This window comes from Staurois parvus, unplaced genomic scaffold, assembly GCF_062004578.1.
Source record: "Staurois parvus isolate SC_StPar_1 unplaced genomic scaffold, SC_StPar_1.0 ptg000193l, whole genome shotgun sequence".
Classification (NCBI taxonomy): domain Eukaryota; kingdom Metazoa; phylum Chordata; class Amphibia; order Anura; family Ranidae; genus Staurois; species Staurois parvus.
This window is the reverse complement of record NW_028317989.1, coordinates 831621-853974: the sequence shown is the minus strand read 5'-3', so window position 1 is coordinate 853974 and position 22354 is coordinate 831621. Positions and strand designations below refer to the sequence as shown.

The 22354-nt window shown below is 45.8% G+C and overlaps 1 protein-coding gene across 1 annotated transcript in view; it reads right to left on the bottom strand.

Annotated features, from left to right (window-relative positions):
* RNF212B (ring finger protein 212B) overlaps positions 1–22354 on the bottom strand; it is a gene marked incomplete at both ends in the record, with an annotated part of 81037 nt that overhangs the window by 8557 nt on the left and 50126 nt on the right. The gene's annotated exons all lie outside the window — the stretch shown is intronic.

Genomic DNA, 22354 nt, shown 5'->3' with positions numbered 1-22354 from the left:
GGATTGATCAAATGATTGTAACAATGGACCTTTGGGGGGAAAAAAAAGGATTTTTGACTTACCTGTAAAATCTATTTCTTGGAGTATAGTACCAGACACGGGCATATTCTTAGCCAACTGGGTTATATGTTACTACCTTCAAGTGATAGGACACTGGCAAATAGAACTGTAAGAACTCCCATTGATGTTTATTAGAGATGAGCGAATTATTCAAAAATTCGATTCGGCTGATTTGGCGAATTCGCGGAATAAATTTGATTCGAGACGAATATATTCGCTGCGAATTTAACTTATAAAAAGGGTGTTTCTAGGCTTCAGAGAGCCTTTATATTAGTGCAGAACACTGTACCTTTAATTTAAATGCCCTTGGAGTCTGCTGGGGAAGAGAAATAATACTGTCAGTCAGTATGACATGCAGATGAGTGCTGTCGATCTTAGAATCACCGCACACTTCACTCGTTTGGGCAGTCACGGGGCCAAAACCAGAGTGTGGAGCCACAGTGTGGCGGTGGAGGCAGCAGCAATGGGAGGCCATACAGCACCCTATGAAAAAATGGAACCCACCAGCAGTGTGAGGAGACCTGAAAGTGGCACATGGCAGAGTGTGGCGATGGAGACAGCAGCAATGGGAGGCCGTACAGGGACCCATGACACACTCTGGACCTGGCAGCAGCATGAGGAGGCGGTACAGGGCCCATGACAGATTACGGGCCTGGCAGCAGCATGAGGAGTCGGTACGGGGGCCCATGGCAGATTACGGGCCTGGCAGCAGCAATGGGAGGCCCGTAATCTGCCAGCACCCTATGACAAAATGGAACCCACCAGCAGTGTGAGGAGACCTGAAAGTGGCACATGGCAGAGTGTGGCGATGGAGACAGCAGTAATGGGAGGCCGTACAGGGACCCATGACACACTCTGGACCTGGCAGCAGCATGAGGAGGCGGTACAGGGGCCCATGACAGATTACGGGCCTGGCAGCAGCATGAGGAGTCGGTACAGGGGCCCATGGCAGATTACGGGCCTGGCAGCAGCAATGGGAGGCCCATAATCTGCCAGCACCCTATGACAAAATGGAACCCACCAGCAGTGTGAGGAGACCTGAAAGTGGCACATGGCAGAGTGTGGCGATGGAGACAGCAGCAATGGGAGGCCGTACAGGGACCCATGACACACTCTGGACCTGGCAGCAGCATGAGGAGGCGGTACAGGGGCCCATGACAGATTACGGGCCTGGCAGCAGCATGAGGAGTCAGTACGGGGGCCCATGGCAGATTACGGGCCTGGCAGCAGCAATGGGAGGCCCGTAATCTGCCAGCACCCTATGACAAAATGGAACCCACCAGCAGTGTGAGGAGACCTGAAAGTGGCACATGGCAGAGTGTGGCGATGGAGACAGCAGCAATGGGAGGCCGTACAGGGACCCATGACACACTCTGGACCTGGCAGCAGCATGAGGAGGCGGTACAGGGGCCCATGACAGATTACGGGCCTGGCAGCAGCATGAGGAGTCGGTACGGGGGCCCATGGCAGATTACGGGCCTGGCAGCAGCAATGGGAGGCCGTACAGGGACCCATGACACACTCTGGACCTGGCAGCAGCATGAGGAGGCGGTACAGGGTCCCATGACAGATTACGGGCCTGGCAGCAGCATGAGGAGTCGGTACGGGGGCCCATGGCAGATTACGGGCCTGGCAGCAGCAATGGGAGGCCCGTAATCTGCCAGCACCCTATGACAAAATGGAACCCACCAGCAGTGTGAGGAGACCTGAAAGTGGCACATGGCAGAGTGTAGCGATGGAGACAGCAGCAATGGGAGGCCGTACAGGGACCCATGACACACTCTGGACCTGGCAGCAGCATGAGGAGGCGGTACAGGGGCCCATGACAGATTACGGGCCTGGCAGCAGCATGAGGAGTCGGTACGGGGGCCCATGGCAGATTACGGGCCTGGCAGCAGCAATGGGAGGCCCGTAATCTGCCAGCACCCTATGACAAAATGGAACGCACCAGCAGTGTGAGGAGACCTGAAAGTGGCACATGGCAGAGTGTGGCGATGGAGACAGCAGCAATGGGAGGCCGTTCAGGGACCCATGACACACTCTGGACCTGGCAGCAGCAAGAGGAGGCGGTACAGGGGCCCATGGCAGAGTGGCGAAGCGTAAGCAGCTTAAATTGAAGGCCATACAGAGGTCTATGTTAAAAATAATAACATGTTTGGGGCATGATTCATGGCGGATTTAGTCAGTTGTGTCAGGAACTGGTGGTTTGAAATCCAGACTAATCCACGCCTGATTCATTTTCACAAACGTGAGTCTCTCCACACTTTGGGTGGACAGTCGTGTCCTCCGCGGAGTTACAATACCTCCTGCCGCACTAAACACGCGCTCCGATGCCACGCTACTGGCCGGGCATGACAGCCTTTCAAGGGCAAATTCAGCTAGTTGGGGCCAAAGGTCAAGTTTCGTTGCCCAGTAGTCAAGGGGATTGTCTACCTCGGTTGGCAGGGTGCTGTCCAAGTAGGCCCAAGCCTGTTGTTTGAGGTCCTGCTCCAGGTCCACCTGATGCTGCTGCGGCTGGTTAGTAGTTTCCTCACTGCGCTGGTGAAGAAAGCTACTCATCATCGACTGCAGACTGAGGCAGCCACTGCTGGTGGAGCTGCCACTGCTCCTACCACCCCACCCCTCCCCTGCTGCCATGGCAGCGGAACGCGAGCGCACAGGGCCCACAGTGTCTGAGGATGGACGTTGGCGCAGAAAGGCAGAGACCAACTGACTACATAGGTGGTTTTTATAGTACGTTATTTTGGCCTCCCTCTCAGCAGGTGTGAAAAAGGCCACCATTTTTGAACGGTAGCGAGGGTCCAACAAGGTGGACAGCCAAAAGTCATCCCTCTGTCTGATGGTTATTATTCGGCTGTCGCTACGCAAGCAACCGAGCATGCTATGGGCCATTTGTGCCAAGGAATGCGAGGGACTCCCTGCCTCCATCTCCACAGCATACTGCCACAGTGCGTCTGGGTCCTCTGTCTCCTCCTCCTCCTCCTCTACCAGATGCTCCTGCTCCTCCACTCCTGTCAGCTGAGTGGAAAAACCACCCATTTCACTCAATAATTCCTGAGCACCAATGTCCTCCTCTACCTCCTCCTCTTCTTCCTGTCCTGCCCCCACAGGGGTCATGTGGCGTTGAGATCTGTGCGCCACGTCTACCGCACCCTGACCAGCCATTGTTAACAGCATTTGTTCCAGGACGTGCAACAGAGGAATGACGTCGTTCATCCCATAGTCCTGCCGACTCACGAATAGCGTGGCCTCCTCAAAGGGCCTGAGCAAGCGGCAGGTGTCACGCATGAGCTGCCAATGGCTGACATCTAAGTTACACAGGGGAGTACCTTTATCCGCTTGTAACATCAGGAAATCGGTGATGGCCTTTCGCTGTTCGTAAAGGCGGTCTAACATATGTAGGGTTGAATTCCACCTTGTTGCAACGTCGCAGATCAGGCGATGCTGTGGAATTCCGTTCTGCCGCTGCAGCTCAAGGAGGGTGTGCTTTGCGGTGTAGGAATGGCTGAAATGCATGCAAAGTTTACGTGACATTTTAAGGATGTCTTGCAGCGGGATGGTGGATTTTAGGAACCGCTTGACAACCAGATTGAACACGTGAGCCATGCATGGCGCATGGCACAACCTTCCTTGACGCAGAGCAGACACCATGTTCTTTCCGTTGTCGGTCAACATGGTTCCGATTTTCAGTTTGCGCGGAGACAGCCATCTGTCGATTTCTCTGTTCATTACACTCAGAAGTTCCTCCCCTGTGTGTCTACGTTCGCCAAGGCATACCAGGTGCAGCACAGCGTGACACCGTTGCGCCCTGCACATGTGATATGCCGGTCGGGTAATGGGACTTGGCACGGGGGTGGCGGCTGAGGACACGGCGGAAGAAGAGGTGGTAGAGGCAGACATCTTTGCTGGACCAAGGACGTGCAAACGTGGAGGCAAAAGCGGCGTGACCTGTCCAAGTTGCTGGTGCGGCTGTGCCGGCACCACGTTCACCCAGTGGGCCGTAAATGACATGTACTGTCCCTGACCGTAGTTACAGCTCCACACGTCGGCGCTGCCGTGCACTTTGGCAGAGACCGACATGCTCAAAGACTGGCCCACCATCTCTTCTACATGTGAATGCAGGGCTGGCACTGCCTTTTTGGCGAAGAAATGCCGGCTTGGCACTCTCCACCGCGGCGCGGCACAAGCCATCATTTCTCGGAAAGGTGCTGAGTCCACCACTTGGAAAGGGAGGGACTGCAGCACCAGCAACTTGGACAGGAGGACGTTCAGCTTCTGCACCGTCGGGTGCGTGCTCGCAAACTGTTGTCTCTTGGAAACGGATTCCAAGAAAGACTGCTGACGGAATCCGTGAAGAGGAGTAGCAGGAGAAGGAGCATCTTAACGAGCGGAAGATGCCAACGAGCGACAACTCCCCTCAGCAGAGGTGTTGGAGCCTTGACTGGCTGATAGAGGGCGATTGACGTCGGGTGACGGAGCAAGTAACGGAGCGGGTGATGGAGCGGGGGCTGGGGCAGGCAGAACCGCCGTATCTTTATCACGGTTTTCCCAGGCCACCGAATGGCGACGCTGCATATGCTGACGCAACGCTGTAGTCCCAACATTGGCCCCCTGGCCACGCTTGACTTTCTGGCCACATAGTCGACATACGGCTACGTTTACTTCCTCGGGCGGCTTGACGAAAAATTGCCACACCGCCGAGTAGGAAACTTTGCCCCCGCTACTCCTCACTGGCTGACTGCTACTTCCTCCGTGCACACCGGCACCACTACTGGCCGTGGTGGTAGGCTGCAGTGGAGCTGGTGCTCTACTCCATGGCCGTTTGCCTCCACTGACACTGCTGCGACCCTGCTGCCTCCTGGGCAACCCACCGACTGTTTTGCTCGCTGCCAAGCTGGCACCCTCTTCTCCTGATGATGCGGAAGCAATAGCCTGATGACGACGAGGCTGCCAAGTGCGATCAGCCTCATCATCATCAATTAGGGTCTCCGCCTCACTACTAGCCCCCTCGGCTGCGTGTGGGTCAGGAGACAGACCTGTCTCTAGACCGGCTACCGAGCCACTCTCCTCGCCAGTACTTCTTCGCCTGGCTGCTGAAGAGGCGGATGTCTCCCCCCGTTCCTGACCGCCCTCTGTTAGCTCTTCCTCACTGTACAGTGGGGCTGAGCCCACAGCATGCGATACTTCGCTTGGTGAGGGAACACCAAAGGACAGGGGCAGGTCGAGGACACGTGATTTCAGTGGGCTTGCTCCCGGGCCATGCCAACTAACGGTTGTGTCTGACGTACCCACCGACCGTTGGCTGTAGGTGTCAGAGGTGACCTGGGAAGAGGAAGATGACCGAGCCAACCAATCTATGACGGCAGGGTTGTCGGTGGAGACACGACCGCTGGATGACACCGGGAGCACTGGCCTCTGGCTGCGACTAGTGCTGCCTCGACCCCTTCCTCTGCTGCCACGTCTGCTCGCTCCTGAAACATTGCCTCCTCTGCCACTCCTCTGCGTGTTGTCTGACATACTCTTTAATTCAACGATTCTGTGTCCCTGAGTAACGATTCTGTGTCCCTGAGTAACGATTCTGTGTCCCTGAGTAACGATTCTGTGTCCCTGAGTAACAATTCTGTGTCCCTCAGTAACGATTCTGTGTCCCTCAGTAACGATTCTGTGTCCCTCAGTAACGATTCTGTGTCCCTGAGTAACAATTCTGTGTCCCTGAGTAACGATTCTGTGTCCCTGAGTAACGATTCTGTGTCCCTCAGTAACGATTCTGTGTCCCTGAGTAACGATTCTTTGTCCCTCAGTAACGATTCTGTGTCCCTCAGTAACGATTCTGTGTCCCTGAGTAACGATTCTGTGTCCCTGAGTAACAATTCTGTGTCCCTCAGTAACGATTCTGTGTCCCTGAGTAACGATTCTGTGTCCCTGAGTAACGATTCTGTGTCCCTGAGTAACAATTCTGTGTCCGTGAGTAACAATTCTGTGTCCCTGAGTAACGATTCTGTGTCCCTCAGTAACAATTCTGTGTCCCTGAGTAACAATTCTGTGTCTGTCCCTGAGTAACAATTCTGTGTCCCTGAGTAACGATTCTGTGTCCCTCAGTAACGATTCTGTGTCCCTCAGTAACAATTCTGTGTCCCTGAGTAACAATTCTGTGTCCCTGAGTAACAATTCTGTGTCTGTCCCTGAGTAAAAATTCTGTGTGCCTGAGTAACAATTCTGTGTCCCTGAGTAACAATTCTGTGTCCCTGAGTAACGATTCTGTGTCCCTCAGTAACATTTCTGTGTCCCTGAGTAACAATTCTGTGTCCCTGAGTAACAATTCTGTGTCTGTCCCTGAGTAACAATTCTGTGTCCCTGAGTAACAATTTTGTGTCCCTGAGTAACAATTCTGTGTCCCTCAGTAACGATTCTGCGTCCCTCAGTAACAATTCTGCGTCCCTGAGTAACAATTCTGTGTCCCTGAGTAACAATTCTGTGTCCCTGAGTAACGATCCTGTGTCCCTGAGTAACGATTCTGTGTCCCTGAGTAACGATTCTGTGTCCCTGAGTAACGATTCTGTGTCCCTGAGTAACAATTCTGTGTCCCTGAGTAACAATTCTGTGTCCCTGAATAACGATTCTGTGTCCCTCAGTAACGATTCTGTGTCCCTCAGTAACGATTCTGTGTCCCTCAGTAACAATTCTGTGTCCCTGAGTAACAATTCTGTGTCCCTGAGTAACGATTCTGTGTCCCTCAGTAACGATTCTGTGTCCCTGAGTAATGATTCTGTGTCCCTGAGTAACAATTCTGTGTCCCTGAGTAACAATTCTGTGTCCCTGAGTAACGATTCTGTGTCCCTCAGTAACGATTCTTCGTCCCTGAGTAACAATTCTGTGTCCCTAAGTAACAATTCTGTGTCTGTCCCTGAGTAACAATTCTGTGTCCCTGAGTAACGATTCTGTGTCCCTGAGTAACGATTCTGTGTCCCTCAGTAACGATTCTGTGTCCCTCAGTAACGATTCTGTGTCCCTCAGTAACGATTCTGTGTCCCTGAGTAACAATTCTGTGTCCCTGAGTAACGATTCTGTGTCCCTGAGTAACGATTCTGTGTCCCTCAGTAACGATTCTGTGTCCCTCAGTAACAATTCTGTGTCCCTCAGTAACAATTCTGTGTCCCTGAGTAACAATTCTGTGTCCCTGAGTAACGATTCTGTGTCCCTCAGTAACGATTCTGTGTCCCTGAGTAGCGATTCAGTGTCCCTGAGTAACGATTCTGTGTCCCTGGGTAACGATTCTGTGTCCCTGAGTAACGATTCTGTGTCCCTCAGTAACGATTCTGTGTCCCTGAGTAACGATTCTGTGTCCCTGAGTAACAATTCTGTGTCCCTGAGTAACAATTCTGTGTCCCTCAGTAACAATTCTGTGTCCCTGAGTAACAATTCTGTGTCCCTCAGTAACGATTCTGTGTCCCTCAGTAACGATTCTGTGTCCCTCAGTAACGATTCTGTGTCCCTGAGTAACAATTCTGTGTTCCTGAGTAACGATTCTGTGTCCCTGAGTAGCGATTCTGTGTCCCTCAGTAACAATTCTGTGTCCCTGAGTAACGATTCTGTGTCCCTCAGTAACAATTCTTCGTCCCTGAGTAACAATTCTGTGTCCCTGAGTAACAATTCTGTGTCTGTCCCTGAGTAACAATTCTGTGTCCCTGAGTAACAATTCTGTGTCCCTGAGTAACGATTCTGTGTCCCTGAGTAACAATTCTGTGTCCCTGAGTAACAATTCTGTGTCCCTGAGTAACGATTCTGTGTCTGTCCCTGAGTAACGATTCTGTGTCCCTGAGTAACGATTCTGTGTCCCTGAGTAACGATTCTGTGTCCCTCAGTAACAATTCTGTGTCCCTGAGTAACAATTCTGTGTCCCTGAGTAACAATTCTGTGTCTGTCCCTGAGTAACAATTCTGTGTCCCTGAGTAACAATTCTGTGTCCCTGAGTAACGATTCTGTGTCCCTCAGTAACAATTCTGTGTCCCTGAGTAACAATTCTGTGTCTGTCCCTGAGTAACGATTCTGTGTCCCTGAGTAACAATTCTGTGTCCCTGAGTAACGATTCTGTGTCCCTAAGTAACGATTCTGTGGCCCTAAAGTCTCTGTGGCCCTAACTCTGTCCCTAATACACAGAGGTCTGTCTCTCTTGAATGACCGGAGGCTAATGGAGAATTGTAAGATGGCCGCAATTTATAGCTCCACCATTACACAGTGCTGGCTGGCTGGCTGCTTATTGGCTAATGCGATCACATGTCATGAATGAATGCATTATGGGTCAGCGCGCCTTGTCTGCGCGCCTTCCCAGAGATCCCCGCTTCGTCGCCACACATGTCGCCGCCATTTTTGGGAAAATTCGATTCGTGCATCCAAAGTTTGCTAATTTTCGGATTCGGCGCGAATCGAATTTTTCCTGATCTTCGAAACGAATTCCACTTCGCCATGTTCGATTCGCTTATCTCTAATGTTTATCATCAAGCAATAAGGATAAACAGAGATGGATGGGAGGGTCCTGTGTACTGTACTCCAAGAAACAGGTTTAACAGGTAAGTCAAAAAAACTTTTCTGGATGGCACAGTACAGGACACATACATATTCTTAGGCAACTGGGACATCCAAAAGCAATGCAAAAAAGAAGGGCAGGCAACACAACAAACAAACTGCCAACAAGCCCACAAACAAAGCTATAAGACCCTGCTTTTAGCTTTTAATGGCTGAAGCTGGCATCAGCAGAGAGAGTGATAGTGGAAAGAGAAGTAGGATGTCCCCTGTGAGAGGAAGAATAAAAAGAGAATCTGAAACATTAAGGGAGGCCATAGCCAACAGGTAAATTCGTACAGCGCGTACCACATCCAAGCAGTGAAGAAATACCTCTCTAGAGTGCTTAGCAGACAGACAGAAAGATGGCAGAACAACATCCTGGTTATGGTGAAATGAGATATCCAACTTGGGCAGAAAGGTAGCCCTAGGTCTAAGCACAACCTTATCCTTGCGCAACACTAGGAACGGTTCCTTACAGGACAATGTAACCAACTCAGATATTCACTTAGCAGAAGTGATTGTACCAAGAAAAAACACCTTGCGAGCTAGCTTAGCTAATAGAATATCCTGGATAGGTTTGAAGGGAGGCTTTTGAAAAGATGCAGATACCAGACTGAGATCCCATGGCATCTCCAGAGAGTCTAGGAGAAGCTAAATAAGCAGTTTCCTGCTCAAAGACCTTCATCAAGGAGTGAGAGGTTAAAGGATGCTGGAAGAGAATAGTCAAGGCAGAAATTTGTCCCTTGAGGGTACTCAAGGCCAATGCTGATCCAGACCTGCCTAGGGAAAAGCCAGATTTTGTCCCACAGAGCATTGTTTAGGGTGAGATATTCTCTACTCACACCATGCAAAGTAAGGCTTTTGGGTGCAATGGTATAATTTGCAAGACATCAACTTCCTAATATGGAAAAGTATCGGGACAACCAAATCTGATAAGCCTTTTTCCCTCAGGACCTGGGCTTCAACAACCAGGCCGGCAAAGCCAGCAACTGAGAAGCAGGATGGTAGATTGGGCCTTGAGACAGAAGTTCCATGCAATCCAGAAAAGGCCAAGGGGAGCCGGAGTATGTCCCTCCTAGGCCAGTTTGGTGCGACATAAATCACAAAAATGCCCTTCATCTTGATGATGCAGAACAGTTGCATAAGGAGCTTTAGTGGAGGAAATGATCCCATGAAGCCACTCTGAAAGCTTGAATATCTCTATTTACCTGGCTATGCACCTGTTCAGTTTGTTGTTAAACCAGGATGCTAACAGGTCCACATCTGGCGTCTGCCACTTGCAACAAAGATCCTGAAAAAAATCTGGGTGAAGAGGCCAATTTTCTACGCCTTGAATATCTACTGCAGTCAGGGCCGGAACATGGAACTCAGGTTAAAATCCTTTTCACTTTCTTTTTGTCTGCTCCACATTTTGTGCCCCCTTGATGTAGGCCAAAGCCATGGCACTGTCTGATTGAACTGCGTCAAACATCTCTGAAGCTGAAATGTCCGGTGTTGGCTCTGGGCTCCAAAATGTGTACTGGTAGTTTGAATTCCTAAGCCAACAAAGTTCCTTGAACCATCAACATTCCAAGGACTCCTTCCCATCCCAACAGAGTGGCATCTGTCTTGAGAATCTTCCAAGTCATTGGGAGAAATGACTCCAAAGCTGCATTGGAAATGCACTGACTCAGGACGTTTCTTGGGAGTACAGGGCTTGCGGCGAAAGAAAGTGCTGGGCTTAGACTTAAAGGAAGAAATCTGGGAGGGAAGAAAGGAACTGTTTCTAAACTCTGAACAGAACGATTTTTTGTAGCAGTGTTAGTTTGTTTTTTGCTAGGCAAAAGCATGCTCTTTCCACCAGCAGAGAGAGTGATGGTGGAAAGAAAAGCTTGAAAATTTAAGAATAAAAGCGTCTAGATGTTTGTGAAAGAGAAGTCAGCCAGCAAAGGGCAAAGGCACCAAACACCTTTGTAGAAGCCTTACACGGGGATTCAAGGTTTTTCATCCACTAATAAATAATAGGTGCAGCGCTCAAAACCTGAATATCTCTGAAAATAATATATGTGATAAAGTGCAAATAAATTAAAGTGCTGATGTGCCAGGTAAGTAGTAGAATTACACACTCACCAGATGCGTAATATTAATACGCATTTATGGATATAAACTGTGGTCAGCTGGAGGTCCCTTTAAGGATGTCTACAGCCTGGTCTGGAATCCCCCTCTCTGGGTCATCTGCAGTACCTCTGCCGCCGTGTAAAGCTCTGTGGGTTGGTAAGCTCATAAAGAGCCCTGCTCGCTCCGTACACTGCGGTGGGATCTCGGTTCATGGACATATCAGTGCAAGTGTTATTGGTCACTTTACTTACACTAACAGTCACCTTATTTATTATTGTCAATCATCTGAGACAGTGATATATTCATATATTGGTTTATACCTTCATGTTTTCATATATTGGTTTTATATCTTCATGTTTGCATCTCATCACATATATCATTTTCAGAGATATTCAGGTTTTAAGCGCTGCACCTATTATTTATTAAAGACTTTGGAAGGTTTATTTGGTATATTTGGTTACATTTTCGGTGTTACAGTAGCTGTGGATTTTTAGCGCTCGCTTTCCTGTTCGTGTTTACATTTTCATCCACTGCATTCTTAAAGACAAGGACATCTTCAACATGATCTGTAAGGGAGTTATTGAGGCAATCAATAGCAGTATCCGCAGAAGGAAAAGTGCCTCAAAAGTTACCTTCCTTCTCAGTATAAAAAAGGCAGTCACAGTTTCACTTTTACAAGTTCCTGCCTATATATATATATATATATATATATATATATATATATATATATTGTGGGGTTAGCTCAGGTGGGGGATCTCCTTCCCTGGGACAAAGGTAGACCGCACAGCAGGCTTTTGTCAAAATCTGACTGGTTGTCAGCTTTATTTAAAAGGTTTGCAGAAAAATAAACAAAACATGAAAATAAATCCTTGCCATCCAGGCACTAACTAAACAAAAGGCTTTTCCTCTCTCAGAGGTGAAGGGCTTCTCCCTGTCACCAAAATAAAACAAAAAGCAAACCTTTTCTTGTAGGTATAGTCCATACACACAGCTCTCTCAGAACACCTCTCTGAGTCCCAGGCCACGAGCAACTCCTTGCTCCAGCTCTGCCCTTTTTATACCACCTGTTGGTGGAGATCAGTGGACTCCAAACTCTGGTCCGGAACCACCTGCTTAACTGTGGCCCCGAAAACCCGGAGTGGACTCCACCTAAACGGTCAGGTATGAGCATATGCGAGGTGACACATAGCGTCCCTCTATCACCTCGCCGTTCATCCTGTCACAATATATATATATATATATATAGCACCAACATAAAATATATATACAGTGAGACAGTGAGAAACAGAAGTATTTGAACACCCTGCGAGTTTGCAAGTTCTCCCACTTAGTACTTAGTAATCATGGAGGGGTCTGAAATTCACATTGTAGGTGCATTCCCACTCTGAGAGACAGAATTTAAAAACAAGATTTAGGAAAACACATTGTATCATTTTTAAAGAATTTATTTGTTTTGCACTGCTGAACGTAAGTATTTAAACACCTGAGAAAATCAGTGTTATTTTTGATACAGAAGTCTTTGTTTGCAATTACAGAGGTCAAACGTTTCCTGTAGTTCTTGACCAGGCTTGCACACACTGCAACAGGGATTTTGGCCCACTCCTCCACACAGATCTCCTCTAGATCTATCAGGTTTCGGGGCTGTCGTCGAGCAACACGGAGTTTCAGCTCCCTCCAAAGATGTTCTATTGGATTTAGGTCTGGAAACTGGCTAGGCCAGTCCAGAACCTTGATATGCTTCTTAAGGAGCCACTCCTTGGTTATCCTGGCTGTGTGCTTCGGGTTGTTGTCATGTTGGAAGACCCAGCCACGACCCATCTTCAATGCTCTGACTGAGGGAAGGGGGTTGTTGCTCAAAATCTCACAATAAATGGGCCCCATTCATCCTCTCCTTAATACAGTGCAGTCGTCCTGTCCCCTTCGCAGAAAAGCACCCCCAAAGCATGATGTTACCACCCCCATGCTTCACAGTAAGGATGGTGTCCTTGGGATGCAACTCATACTTCTTTTTCCTCCAAACACGACGAGTGAAGTTTAGACCAAAAAGTTCTACTTTGGTCTCATCTGACCACATGACTTTCTCCCATGCCTCCTCTGGATCATCCAGATGGTCACTGGCAAACTTCAGACGGGCCTGGACATATGATGACTTGAGCAGTGGAACCTTCCGTGCAATGCATGATTTGAAACCATGACAGCGTAGTGTTCTACCAACAGTGACCTTTGAAACTGTGGTCTCAGCTCTCTTCATGTCATTGACCAGCTCCTCCCTTGTAGTTCTAGGCTGATTCCTCACCTTTCTTATCATCAGTGATACCCCACGAGGTGAGATCTTGCATGGAGTCCCAGTCCGAGGGAGACTGACAGTCGTCTTTAGCCTCTTCCATTTTCTAACAATTGCTCCAACAGTTGATCTATTTTCACCAAGCTGCTTGGCAATTGCCCCGTAGCCCTTTCCAGCCTTGTGGAAGTCCACAATTGTGTCTCTGGTGTCTTTTGACAGCTCTTTGGTCTTGCCCATGGTAGAAGTTGGAGTCTGACTGAGTGTGGGGTAGACAGTTGTCTTTAAAGAGCTCAGACAGGTGCTACTAAGTTAGATTAATGAGTGGAGTAGAGGTGGACTTTTTAAAGGCACAGTAACAGGTCTTTGAGAGCCAGAATTCTTGCTGTTTCTTAGGTGTTCAAATACTTATGTTCAGCAGTGCAAGACAAATAAATTATTTAAAAATCATACAATGTGATTTCCTGATTTTTTTTTTTAATTCTGTCTCTCAGAGTGGGAATGCACCTACAATGTGGATTTCAGACCCCTGCATGATTTCTAAGTGGGAGAACTTGCAAAATCGCAGGGTGTTCAAATACTTCTGTTCCTCACTGTATATAGGCAGGATGGAATTGGCAATGGGACACAAAGGGGTGGATTTTTAAAAGGGAACAGATGCCTTACTCACTAACCTGCAAAAGAACCCTGTAGCTTTAAGGGTGAACGTGGCACCTCCGCTTCACTTGCTTCTGAAGAATATACACTTGAAGGGGTCTTTAGGGAATGTGTCTCACCTGCGCAAATCATCACTACCCTGGACCTGTATAGCACCCAGTAGCTAACTCCACATACTGTACAACATGTCCAGGAGGAGCTCCTAATACAGGATCCAGTGCCTAAAGTGAATATACAGGCCGGTCCTGTGTCTTCCATCATTTTGGGGGGGGTGTGGGCGTAGTACAGATGGTGTTCCTAGGGTAGCGATCTGGAAACTGCATAGGTAGCCAGTGTCCAATTACCTGAAGGTAGCAACATATAACCCAGTTGGCCAAGAACATGCCTGTAATGCCTGCCTGTGTCCTGTACTGCACGATCAAGAAATATCAACTAGGCTGACAAATTAAGTGCAGGTGACCTGTTTTATCAGGTGCAGTTAAACAGCCAAGTTGTTTCAATCTTAACCCCTTGGCGGCCCTTTAAAGGTTTCAGAAGCCAGGAGGCGAAGTTTTAGGGTCATGTGACCGCCGTGATTCGCCGTCATGGCAGTCACATGATCAGGAAAGGTCACGATTGATAGAGGAGATCGGGACCTTTCCATGAGTACCGGACATGTGTGCTGGGAGCGTGCAGGGCGCGCACTCTCAGCACATATGTTTTTTTTTATTGCACACAATTGTGAGGCCGCTCAGTGTCTAAGCCCAGACGCCGGGAGGCCGCACATTTGTGTGCGGCCAGTGTGAAGAGGTTAAAGCAGAACTAAACCCTCTTATCCTTTTCAGCCAAGGAGGCTGCCATATTAGATCTGCAGCTGCCATGGTGTGGCACATTTAATACGTTTTGATACCAGCCATCTGATGGTTTAACAGTTTGGTTGGAAGCACAAGCAAATGTAACCGTTAGCGTTCCCAGCACGCCTTTAATGTAACTGTTGTTTGAAACAGCTAAATCGGTGGGTTTAGTTTTACTTTAAAATATAACGTATTTTGTTTCTCTAAGGCTTTAATGGCTGCTAAAATGTAAAAGCGCTGATTTTCTCAACCAAATACCAATAATTTCTTGTCTGTGCATTATTACTGAGAGCTGTTGTCAACTAGTTTCTAATTTTTCCAATTATTACAATTAAAAAGCATGGGTACTCTATTAGCAGTTTTTTAAAATGGTAAGGGTTGTTTTATGAAATTATATTGTCAGTACGTTATGTGTACATTGTAAATGCTTCGTTGGAGTACTTCTTTAAATCCCAATTTAACCCTCTTGAATTATTCTTGTAATGCATACAGTTTGCATATATAGTAACAAATATTCTATAATGCAGCAGCTCAGCACTCCAGCAGCCCAAATTGACACCCCCTGCACACTGCTCTAATCAACTATGCTATGGCTTCCTTAGCAGCCCTGTTGATTGGAGCAGTGCTCAAGGGAAAGTTCCAGCAACTTTTATCCTCTGTATTGTTCGAAAGCATAGTGGTATGAAACAAAATCCCCCTTTAGGTTAAATGGGCATAGGTATTTTTATTTATCACATCTTCTGTATGACAGTTAATTATGTAGAAGATATAGTGGAGGTGTTCTTTTCTCACAGTGTTACTCCAATGGATAATGGTCCTGCCTTAAAGTATACACATGCATTTTATAAAGCATTCCTGAATAATTTGGACTGTAGTCTTTGAATTTGAGAGAATGGAACAGCATTCATTTGTGCCTACTCTTGCTTTTGCTATGGATCAATTTTATTCCTCGGAAACTACTAAGCAACTTATTCACTCCCTTGTTATCTCTCGCCTTGACTATTGTAACTCCCTCCTCATTGGCCTACCTTATCGCAGACTATCCCCTATTTTCTATCATGAATGCTGCTGCCAGACTCATCCACCTTACTAACCGTTCCATATCTGCCACCCCTCTCTGCCAATCCCTCCACTGGCTTCCCATTGCCCAACGGATAAAATTCAAAACATTAACAATAACATATAAATCCATTTATAACTCTGCCCCAAATTACATCACCAATCTTGTCTCCAAGTATCACCCAAACCGTACTCTCTGCTCCTCGCACGACCTCCTGCTCTCTAGCTCCCTTGTCTCCTCCTCCCATGCTAGTCTCCAGGACTTCTCCAGAGCTTCCGCCATCTTCTGAAACTCTCTACCCCAATTTATCAGACTATTGTCTACTCTGCTCACTTTTAGGCAATCTCTGAAAACCTATCTCTTCAGGGAAGCCTATCCTGCCCTCAGCTAATAATGGAATCTTCTACTCCTCCTACCAGTTCATCCCCCACAGTTACTACCTTTTGTACCACTAGCCCCTCCCTCTTAGATTGTAAGCTCCAAGGAGCAGGACCCTCCTAACCCTCTTATATTGAACTGTATTCTTGCTGTATTGTCTCCCATTATATTGTAAAGCGCTGAGCAAACTGCTGGCGCTATATAAATCCTGTATAATAATAATAATATGTATCAGAAAGAACTCAATGTAAGCATTTAGTAAATGCATCTCAAATGCAAGCCAAGTACAAGGCATTTTTCTCTGAAAGCACTAAACTAACTCTTAACATCAGCTCTTGTACCTTTATACACCATTATGGACCAGAGCCATTTTTACATTTCCTTTATAGGCCTGTTTATTCTGTGATAACTTTGTCCTTACTTAAAATAACAGTCGAAAATGCACTCTTTCTTCGGACAAACAAGGCTTTCTTTGGTCAATAGTGTCTTGAAAAATTATTTTTTCCTGACAGCTCTGTCATGACCTAACTCATAAATTTGAGCCCTCCAGCAGCCTCAGAATTCCTCTTTTTTCTTCCCATTTGCAGGACCTAAGTGTGCTCCTCTAACTGGCTGGTCTAAAGGGCAATGTCTTCCTTTTAGGGCCATTATAACTGGTCTCAGAGCCTTCTCAAGCCAATCAATCCTCATCAGTTCCTTCTGAATAAGAAGATGAATATGACCTTTGTCCAGGTTGATGATTCCTCCTTTTATAAGGTTGATGAAATTCCGTTAAATAGAAGCAAAGCTGTGGAAGTATTTAAAGTGCCTCCAGAGGACAGCTTGACAATTCCCGTATCGTGACTGAATCAAGTGCCTGTTCGACAAGATTGGACCATGTTGTCACAGCAGGATGTCAAGGGTTTTGAATCACCCCTTTGGTTGGTGTGTCCCTTATGGGATTGGCCAGATACATGACTTTACCATTAGAAGATGCTGTGGCCTTCGAGGACGTACTCAATAACTGCATTATTCTTGAACTTGGAAGGTGAAGAAGGTGAAGTCTGAATTAATAGTGGTGAGTTTGGCTTCCTGCCTCAAGATGAACATCTGTTGAGTTAAAGGAGACTGACGTTCAAGAGTCCGTTTCAATGCTCACTCCAGAGAGGGTAGCTTCTGCATTTCTGGCTGGGAGTCAAAGAAAAAGCCAGCACATAATTCAAGAAGTCAGCAAAGAGCTTAATGTCAGGATGCTTTCTGGTATTTTGGGAATTGAGCCATCCATACATGTCTTATGGGCACTTGGTGGTTCCTCTTTGGACATAGGTACAGCTTTGGTGATGGACACATAGTCACTTAAGGCAAGCATTTCAGGACATATTTGGGAGATCTTTCATCCTTCATGTCTCAGATCCAGAAGGTCAGATAGGCTCCGTTGAACTCTCACCCCCTATTAAGTTGGGTTTCTGGACTGGCAGCAGTCAGAGGGTCTAGGTCAGAAGATATGGGTTACGCCCTAAAGCAAGTCAAAACTTGTAGTTGGAGAAGCAGAATCTTCTGCGATGTCATTCCCATCTGACAACCTAGTGGCTGGTGGTGCAGTAAGACACCAGCAAAGTAGGAGTTAAGAACTGAATTTCAGGCTCTCCTAGCCTTCAGTGACCTCATCCAGGGTGGACCTGTCCTGGTGAAGTTAGACAGCACAACGTCTGTGGCTTACATCTGGAAACAATGGGGGCACTTAGTGCCTGTCTCCTGAAGAAGGTTTCTCTGATTCTGGAGTTGGCCCAAGTCAATATCCTGCAGCTATCTGCTGCCTATGTGCCCGGTCAGAAGAATCTTTAGGCAAATAATTTGTCCATGACAAACCTGGATGACGATGAATGGCCCAGACTGCCGCAAGTCTTTCGAGAACTAATGGGCTCTTCCAGAGGTAGACCTGTTCACAGCCTCAGTCAACACCAAGTTGCTTTCTATTCCAATGTCCAGCATCCACAAGCAGTCAGGGTGGAGGTGCTGATCGCAGAGTGGATCTCCAGGACAGCTTATGCCTTTCTGCCTCTCCCTCTGATTCTCAGCTTCCTGCTGAGGCAGGGGATGGTGATAGCTCTAGTGGTGATCCCAGATTGGTTGAAGGGACCTTGGTACCCTCTGCCCCTCCTAATGAATGTCAAGGATCCACTCCTTCTGCCAGTAAGATTGGATTCTCCAAAGTCACATTCCTCCAACACCTGACAGGCTTAAGCTCATGACTTAGGTCTTGAGAGGCAGAGGCTAATAGATCTCGGGTGCTCTGTAAAGGTTGTGAATACTCTTATGAAAGCAAAGAAGAACAGCACTTGCCTATAGTAGAATATGACAGATTCACAGGGTTGCTGCTGAATAAGGTTTTACACTGGGCTCTTCACAAGTCTGTCACATTCTGAAGTTTCTGTAGGCAGGGCTTGATTTAGGTTTATACGCAAATGCGCTGTGGGACCACATTTCAGCTATCTCTGCCTTCACCGGAATACAGTGGGCATCCAACACTCAATTATACTGTCCTTCAAGCTGCAGCTTGGTTGAAGCCTACCTAAGGGATTGTTTCTAAAGAGAGATCTCCCATTGGTGTTGGACTTGTTTGCATCAGATGTCTTCAATCAAAGTGGCCCCTTGTGGTACCTCTAGCTGAAAAGTGCTTTCCTGGTGGCAATTACATAAACCAGAAGAGTGTCCATATTAGCGGCCCTGGGCTTTAAAGAACCCTTTTTTACATTTATCCCGAATAGGGTGGTACACATGCTGATGCTCAAGATTGTGCCTAATTGGCCTTCAGAGTCCATATCACACGAAAAGTTGTCCTCCCTACATCCCTCTTGAGGAGTACCCAAGAAGTTAGCCCATCAGATGTGGGTCAAGCTTTAAAATTTAACATCAAAGCGACATCTGGCATCAGAAAGTCGGAGCACTTGTTTGTCATTCTAGGTAGAGCGTGGAATGATTTCATGTCTTCCAACAAGATTATTGCCTCCTGGTTGGTGAAGCTCATCTTCTACAAGTAAGAAAGAGTTGGTTGTGCCAAGGGGATCATTTCACCGTTCACCTGAAGGGTCTCGACCTTGTGAGCGGCAGCAGGCTGGGTGTTCCCAGACACTATCTGCAAGGCAGCTATGTGGGGGACAATATACGTTCATGACTCATTACTGTATAGAAGCAGTCTTAAAGACATTGAGGAGTATGTAGGCTTATCCCTCCACTGTGTGGCTAGTTAGTTCCCAACTGTGCTGACATGGAGCTGTCAGGAAAACGGAAAATTGAATGACAGATACTTACCGTAATTTTCCTTTCCTGACGAGCTCCATGTCAGCACAATTCCCACCCAGCTTGCTAGGACTAGTTACAGAAAGCTGAGGCTGCAAGTGGGCTCAAATTTATGAGTTAGTCCTGGAAGCATGGGGGGTGGGGCCCATACCCAGATTTGCTGACATGGAGCTTGTCAGGAAAGGAAAATTGCAATCTGGAATCTGTCATTCAACTTTCTGTTATTTTGAAAGCAATTTATAGCATAAAGAGCTTTAAACTTTTTTTTTCTATTTTAAGCAGTGTTCATTTTTAAAATAAAATGTTTTACTGTAAAAAAAAAGTTTAACGTTATATTATTTTAATGCGACCCTTTTAAAGTTACACTAAAATAATGTTTCTGCCACAGCACAAGCCAAAGTTGTCTGTTTTAATATTTAAAGTGTAGCTTTATGGTGAAAACAAAAATGGGTGAAGAAGCAGGATTTTTAATGCAGAAGAGACATGCAATGCCGAATGTGCAGGAGTGACGGCACATCGGTGCAGACAATGAAAGCGGCTGATCCTCGATACCCAGAAGCAAACTGCTAGAAGATAGTATAGTTCAGCTTTAAACATTTATGCTAACAAAAAATATACAATAAAAAAAAATCAAACACAGCAAATAAATAATGGGTAAAGAGAGAAGGAGAAGAGGGCGTAATTAGGCCTAACTAAGGGCTAATAATGAATAGGAATAAGGTTTATTGAAAAAAAAAAAACTTTTTTTTTTTTACTCGTAAGGTTTTTTTTTTTTAACTGATGTGATTTGAAAAACAAAGGTCACAGGTTTGATCTACATACAGTATGGAGCAAATGGTAAATACAATGTAACAATACATTGAAAAGACTATCTCCACATGCTATTTTACACAGGAGTAGGTGAGTTTCGACAGCTGCTCCTGCTATATAACACATTTTGACATCTGGAAATTGTAGGTAATAATGTGGTAAAATACAGCTGGTAAAATAAGTATTAAACACGTCACCATTTTTCTTAGTAAATATATTTCTAAAGGTGCTATTGACATGAAATTTTCACCACATGTCAGCAACAACCAATGCAACGGGAAATTATGTTATGTGTAATAAAATGGAATGACACAGGGAAAAAGTATTGATCACATGAAGAAAGGGAGGTGCAAAAAGGCATGGAAAGTCAAGACACCAGCTGAAATCTATCAGGAATTAAAAAGCAATCCTGCTCTTTGTCAGTGCAAATTAATATCAACTGGGTTATTCTCAACTGATGGCCTATAAAAAGGTGTCTCATTATCTCATCTCATGATGGGTAAAAGCAAAGAGATCTCTCCAGACCTTTGCAACCTTATTATTGCAAAACATTTTATTGCAATTGCATGGCATTGGTTACAGAAGGATTTCTAAACTTCTGAATGTTCCAGTGAGTACTGTTGGGGCCATAATCCGGAAGTGGAAAGAACATAATTTCACCATAAACCGGCCACGACCAGGTGCTCTTCACAAGATTTCTGACCGAGGAGTGAAAAGAATTATCACAAGAGTTTTTTTTTTAATTTAAATATTTATTGATTTTTCAAATTGACAGATTATACAAACATATCCCTTATAAAACATGAACATGAAGTATCAAAAAGCATTCCTCTTTTCATCTTATTCCCCCCCCCTAACCCTCCCCTCCTACCTATGCACCACCCATCCCCCTCCTCCAACCCTGCTCCCCCTCCCCTCTGCAATTTCCTATTCCTTTCTGGAGATCTCAATCACAACAAAGGAAAGGAAGAAGCCAATACACCCATATTGTTCTATGTTAATCCCCCATAGACTCTAGATTTAGCTTTGATTTTTTAAATTCATCCCATTTGTTCCATCTTATATGGTGACTCTCCATCTTATCTTTATTCCTATGGTAAATTTCCTCCAATCTACATATTTGATCTACCCTGTCCACCCAATCTTTTATTTTCGGCACCTCCTGTCTCCTCCAGAACTTGGGTATCAATCCTTTTGCTGCGTTCAAATAATACAATACCCAAGACTTTTTATATTTTTTGACTGAAAGCTTGGTACCATGAAAAAGGCAAGTCTCTGGGTCTTTTAATACCTCAACCTCTGAGATTTTTTGAATCAAACTTACTATTTTCTCCCAATACTCTTGGATTTTAGGACACTCCCACCATATGATACGTTGTGCCTCTACCTCCACATCCACGCCAACATAAAGGTGAATTATCTCCATTTAATCTATGTGACACACATGGTGTGATATACCATCTTGCCAAACACTTATAATTCATTTCTACCTCCTGCATATTTACATTTCCATGTATTATTCTATATATTTTCCTCAGTTTTTCCGTATTCAATATTATTCCTATATCCCTTTCCCATTTTTCTATAAATGGAGGCCTTATATCAGTGTTTATTTCAGTGAGAATCCTATATATTTTAGAGGTTCGGTGTTTCCCATCTCACTTTGTATCTAACAAATGCTCAAACAGGTTCCATTTCTCTCTTGTTCTTAAAGGCTTTGGAAGCTTTCCTATAAAGTGTTTCAATTGAAAATAATGCCACTCATCCATTTTCGTGAAAACTTCTCCCTTTTTTTCCAGTTCCTTAAGTGATCCTATTTCCTTCCCCACCATTATATCCCTTAATTGTGCATCTTCCTTCTTTATCCACCTCCCTATGATTCCTTCTTTACATGGGGGGTAAAACTCTGTTGACCCTAAAGGCATCAATAAAGAATTAAATACCCATCCCATCTGTTTGTGTAAAAGGTTCCACACTCTTAAAACATTTAATGTGAACAAACTTGTGCTATCTGCTAATCCTCTGTATTGTGGAGGTAACCATATGATTCTACTTAAGCTGGTACTACTTAGTGTATTTTCTATTTTAACCCAGCTTTTCCCTTTTGCATTATGTGTCCAATCAAAAATTCTCGCCATTATTACCGAACTATAATATCTTTTCAAGTCTGGTACTCCCAGTGCACCTTTCTATTTCTACTTAAAATCTCATAACTTATTCTCGGTTTTTTATTCCTCCAGATAAATCTTGTTAACATTTTTTTAATTGTTCTAAAATATACTTCTGGTAGTTTAATTGGTATCATTTGGAATTCATATCGAATTTTTGGAACGATCA